This window comes from Oryzias melastigma, linkage group LG7, assembly GCF_002922805.2.
Source record: "Oryzias melastigma strain HK-1 linkage group LG7, ASM292280v2, whole genome shotgun sequence".
NCBI classification, from domain to species: Eukaryota; Metazoa; Chordata; class Actinopteri; order Beloniformes; family Adrianichthyidae; genus Oryzias; species Oryzias melastigma.
In genome coordinates this window covers 8,987,439-8,993,697 of record NC_050518.1, presented here as the reverse complement: position 1 = coordinate 8,993,697, position 6,259 = coordinate 8,987,439, and positions in this window count along the sequence as shown.

Here is a 6,259-nt window from a genome sequence, read left to right as displayed (position 1 = left end):
AAAAAAAAAAAACTTTGTTCAGAGGGCATCCAAAATAAACAGATTTTGTGTTTGAGTGAAGACCAACAAAAAACACACAATTATATTTTTATTACGATCATTTCTTATTTTTATTGCTCATTCTTTAAAACAACCGAACTGCTTTTTTTAGAGTTCAGGTATTGTGGGATTAAAAACCTGAGAGGAAAAGGTTGATTTGGTAAATAAGACACAAACCTTAAAATTTGAAAAATGTTAAGTTTTATCAATGAAGTTCAGTAAGGATGATTTAAAAATAGTCAGTTTTTGTCTTAGTTGTTTTTAACTCCCTTTACGATTTCCTTTGTTCACAAAACCATGATTTTTACATTAAAAAAACGCAAAGCTCATCATTTTATTTGCCTCTAAATATATGTAAATTTAAATTCTGCATGTGGAAATTGCTTGATTAATCTCCCCAGTGCTTCAAACTAAGTTGATACTGCTGATGAAAGTGATAAAATATTTACAGGACCTCAAAGCCAAATTATTGCAACTAAAAAAGTACACATTTCATGTTTTATATGCTATGTAATCTCATTTACTCCATTTATTCAATTTAAAAGACCAAAGTAATGCACTCTAATAGAGCAGCACCATTAATCCAACCTTGATGAGGGCTTGCATTCTCTCTTGTGCTTAAAACACAGCAGAGCAATGTTTAACTAAACTTTTTCAGTTTTTGCACAGCTTTGCATGATGTTCAATAATTTTAATTTTCATTGTATTGTCCTTAATAAAGCCCAAAAGACGAATGACGTTTAGGAGCAAAAAGGAAAAACAAAATGATATCACGAGGTGCAAGCTTTATCCAAATCCTAATATAGTTGCAGCTTAGTGCAAACAATAACTTTTGTAAAAAAAAAAAAAAGACCTTAAGTGGGGATTTTTTACCTTTATTATGGTGAAAAAAGCAATATATTCTACTTAAGAAGTTATAGAAGAAAAAGTTCAACCTTGTGTTTGGATGTGAATTAATTTTGGAGGTTTAAGGAGAACAATCTGGGGGAGATTTTTAGTTTGGAAATCTCAGAAGCATAAAACAGCCCTATAGTGGATGTTTGAAGAAACTTTATGTAATTTTTAAACAACAATATTTTGATAATTTGACACAGTATGGCAAATACTATTTATATGATTACATTTGTCTTTTTTTGTCAAAGTGTTGGTTTTTTTGCAGGTGAGAGTGTATATTGATTCTATCTCATGTGATGAAGTCATTGGGAGTATAATAACTCGTGAGCGTTCGATACCAGTCAACATGTGACATTTCGCAGGCTGACTGTTGTGTTTACAAGTTCATTCATTTGACCAGAGCTCTTCAGAAGGGGGGATGCCAGCCGCTGCAGGTGACTCCCTCACTGAGCTCGCCTCTGCTCACCACAGCCGAGACATTTTCATCACCAACTTACCTTTTTATTGTCACTGATCATTCTTAACTGGGAAGCATTTAAAATGTCATTGATCTTGATAATGCTGCGCCATAATATGACAGTAACAGTTGTGTGAGATTCAGGAAGTCAAATTTCCAAGACTGATGAGTCGTAGCAGTTGAGTTATAATCCATCTACCTGAGTGATGCTCGAGCTCTGTTCCGCACGAAGGACCAGACAAATAAATAAAACCCATAAAGGTGACACAGGAAATTGATACTTAACAATCATCTTGAGCAACAAGCACCGGCAGAAACTGCAGGGCAGCAGTTACTGCAGAGGGAGGAAAGGATGAGAAGGTTGTTGGGTCATAGAAAGAACAAAGCCTCCTGAAGGCCAGGTATAAAAGTTCATTTTTTACTTTATAGCTACTAAAGTTTTGTCATTTCTGTGATGCTTCAGCTGCCATAATAACTACAATTTAAACATTTAAAAAGGAAAATTGACATTTTTAAAATAGCATTTTATTCAACAGATTTTTGTTGGTAAAATAGTTCCTTGTTTCTTTAATTTTGGTCTTTAAATTTCTGCTATCCTTCTCAGAGAAGTAAACCAGCTGCTTTTGTCTTTTTATTTTAATTTCACTTCAAACATGTCTTCAGATTTACAAGTACTCAACACAGTGATCAAATGTAAATGGTTTTTAATCTCGGTTCTTCAGCTTTTATGTTTTCTTATTTAGAGTTGGAAAAAAAAAAAAATTTAAGTTTCCAAGTTGGGGCAGCCGGTGCTGATGTAGATCAGCCGTTCTCTGATTGGAGAGCTTATAGGCTTTATAGGAGGGATTATATCGCTTGCTTTTTCCACCAGGAAATAGTCTGCTCCCTTTCTCCTGCTGTCTTCCCAATATCCCCCGTCTGCTTGCGGCATTCTTGGATACGTTTAGAATTAATCTCAACATGTTCTGCAGATTTCTCACCAGCCCATATGCTCCTATGACATCCCACGAGGTTTGAACGCTAAAGAATGAGCGTTTCTTGGTCATCTGCGCAAACTCACAACACAGACCGTCTTGATCTGCTGTGCATGGGCCGGAGGGGGGTGGGACACTTGCGAAGCTAGCTGATCACAGCTAGCTTTAGCTGCTAGCTTTGCGGAGAAGGTGTTAGCCTGAGAGCAGAGAAGACTCTTCCTGAAAGCGTTGTGACATCAGCATGTGAGGACCCACTAATTTTTGTGGGTATGGGAGGGGCTGCTGTTGAGAGCGCAGTTTTTAGAAAAATACTGAGAAATGCGTGAACAGATCAAAATACCGCTTTGGGGCTCTTTATAGTGAGGAATGAACATTTTAGTACACTTAAGAGCTCAAAAAGTAGATTTTTCATCATATGGCCCCTTTAATATAATGACATAATTTAATCCACTGTGTTACAAAAAAATGCAACCTGTGTCAGATGTTGTGATGAACCCCCCAGCTTGTTCCTTCTTGAGAGCACTCAAGAGATGATTTATAACAAGACCATGAAGAGCTTTAAAAAACAAAATGAACAGGGAACCAGTGGAGGATTTATTACCTGACTTTTTCTAAGAATATCACAGAAAGAGTTATGTATTATAAATATATATATATATATACATATATATATATAAATATATATATATATATATATATATATATATATACAAATATATATATATATATGTGTGTATGTATGTATTTAAAAAAAATGCCCCTCTCACCCTCCGTGGGTGGTTTCTCCCCCAAGCTTGGGTTTTCTACCAGAGGCCTGGGAGCTTGAGAGTCCTGCACAGTATCTTAGCCGTTCCTAGCACAGCACTTTTCTGGACTGAGATGTCTGAGGTCTTTCCAGGGATCTGCTGTAGCCACTCCACCAGTTTGGAGGTTACAGCCCAGAGTGCTCCAATTACCATGGGCACATGGTAACCTTCCAAGCTTTCCTCTCCGAGTCCCTGTATCTGATGACTGGAAATGCGTAGCTATTTACTGCCCGGGTCTTGTTTTTGCAATTGAGCTGGCTTCTCAGGACTTGCCTTACTTGTTGGAGGTATTTGCCTGTTGCAGCTTTCCTTGTTGCCTGTTCCAGGTTGCCATTTGCCTGTGGAATTCCATGGTACTAGTAACTTTCCTCAATGTATGCTATTGTTCCTTCTGGGAGTGAGACCCCTTCTGTGTGGACTACCTTGGCTCTCTTTGTCACCATCCAACTGCATTTCTCAGGCCCAAATGACATCCCAATGTCAGTACTGTAGATCCTGGTGGTGTGGATCAGGGAGTCAATGTCCTGCTCGCTCTTTGGGTATAGCTTGATGCCATCCAAGTAGAGGAGGTGACTGATGGTGGCCCCCTTTCTGAGTTGGTATCCATAACCAGTCGTATTGATTATTTTGCTGAGGGGGTTCAGACCTATGCAGAACAGTAGTGGGGATGGAGCGTCACCTTGGAATATACCACATTTGATAGACACTTTTGCAAGTGGCTTGCCATTGGTTTCAAGGGTGGTTTTCCACAACTTTATCTATGAAGGCTCTTAGAGTCCTATTGCTGTTGTACAGCTCCGAGCATTCAGCAATCCAGGTGTGAGTCATAGGCTTTCTTTTATTAATATATATATATAGTCCAAAAACACAATTACTCTAAAGTCTGTGTGTGTATGATTGCGTGCCCTGTCACATACTGGGAACTTATCCAGGGAGTACCCTGCTTTCACCTAACAGCAGGGGGGCTTACCATTAGGCAAAGGTAGACAATTGCCTGGGGCAATCAACACTTTGGGGCCCTGAGCCAAACCCTAAAGGTGCATTCACATCGAATGCAAATCGTGCGGCAGAGGCGGGCACTTTCAATGTAAAGTCAATGGTACAGGCGCGCTCTGAGGCAAATTGAAGTAGCACGGTGCAATTTAAGCAACTGGCACGGCGCGAATTCCTGGCAGCAGGTTGATTTGAGTGACGCGGAGCGAACCGGGAGGCGCAGTCAAAATTGAAATATCTAAAGTTTCACAGATTGCCGTGTCGCGTCTACCAATCAGCAACTCAGCTTTGGGCACGTGACATTTTCTGGGGCTTTCGCTTCTGTGGTGGAGCTCACTCACTCCGAATGCCGGCAGACAGACAGCTGCTGCGGCGACCAACGAATTTGTCGCACAAATCGCGTTCGGTGTGAATGCACCTTTAATAAGGTCATTATTATTCAACTCCGGTGGGGTTAAAAACCCACCTCAAATTACTGAAATGGCACAATACTGATCATGGGAAAGTGTTTCGTCCTTCCCTGTCCATTTGCAGCAATGGAATATCACAGTCAACAGTAAATTTGGCAGCAGAAAATACAGTTTTTCTAGATTGGGCTGTTTTCCACTCAGTTTAGCTGTTTAGATTCAAACTTTGTGGGTAAAAACTGTTTTGGACTAGTGGACATAATTTGGGCAAGTTTGGGATTGCATGAGTTTCTTAATCAAAAATCTTTCAACCAGGGACGTGTGGTCCAGGGAGGCAGGAGGCAGTGCCTGCCATCATGAGACGTATAGCCAACTAATAATACAAATTTGCATATTTCCTGTTCAGTTTTGGCACAGGTTGCGAGATCTGCCATACGGTAGTTTTGATGTGATTTCAGTCTTCAAATTCGTATAAAAACATTTGGGTTCTTGAAATGTACTCTGTGTACTAGTGGACCAGTAAAGAAGTTATTTGACATTTTAACCTAGGTACGGATTTTTGTTTTTAATGATTAATACAACCATTGTAGAGGGCAACACTTTATTTTTTGCTTTGGGCCCTAAACTGCTAAGTCCACCACTGCCCAACAGTAGTTGAGACAGGCTCTGGCAACCCCATGAGCCTGAAAGGGATACAGCCGGTTATCATATGGATGTATGAATGTATGGATGGATGGATGTATAGATGAATCATTATCAATAGAATATGTGTCCCACAACACATATACAACCCTGTTATCACAACCTTTCTAGCATGGTAGAAAAATAATCTGGAAGAGAATCACATTATATGCTGGATTTGACATCTTAAAACAATTTTCTGAAAGAATCATCAGAGCAAAAGTATTTGTCTTTTCTATTTTTCATATGTTATAACATAGTTAGTCTGAATATCTCACTCTACCCCATGCAACCCTGTTATGCATAAAATCACAACTTAAAATTGATTACTATTAGTTTTTTAGGGCTGTGAAAGTTAATGTGTTAACGCACGCGATAAATCAAAAGAATTACTGGATTTATATTTATTTATACAAATTCATAACAAATTGATAACACCTCGCAAAGAAACAGTCCTTCGCTTTGCATCGGATGGTTCAGGCTCCCATGGCGTATGTTAAAAACATTTTGTTGGGTATCATCCTACCCGTACCATGGTCACTTAAAGACACAAATTCTTGCTATTTTCCTCTGTTTAGATCGCTTTTTCACATAAAGTGGACTATTTGATCCATGGTCCAGTGTATTGTCATGGTAACACGACAACGAGGTAATGAGCCTTCACTGCAGCGGCAAAGAAAAGCAATACACATACTGATCGTCATGATAGGTTTAATAAAGCATCAGTTCAGAGAGAACCTTCTCCTCTTACCACTTGTTTTTGTCCAGAAGATGAAGGAAAACTTTGTTTTAAAGCAGCCTGCGCAGTGAAACAGAACATTGGAGCTATGTGACCGGAACTTTTTTTTTTTAGGTGTGCAGGTTCGTTCCTTAAGGCTGCATGTCAGTTATATGCACACGTATTACACATCTGGGTTATCACTTTGTATATTTGCAAATTTCAGGCAAAAATCGATTAAGGAAACGTTTTCTCAATGGCCTTTTTTGTTTAAAAGTTGCATATTGTCA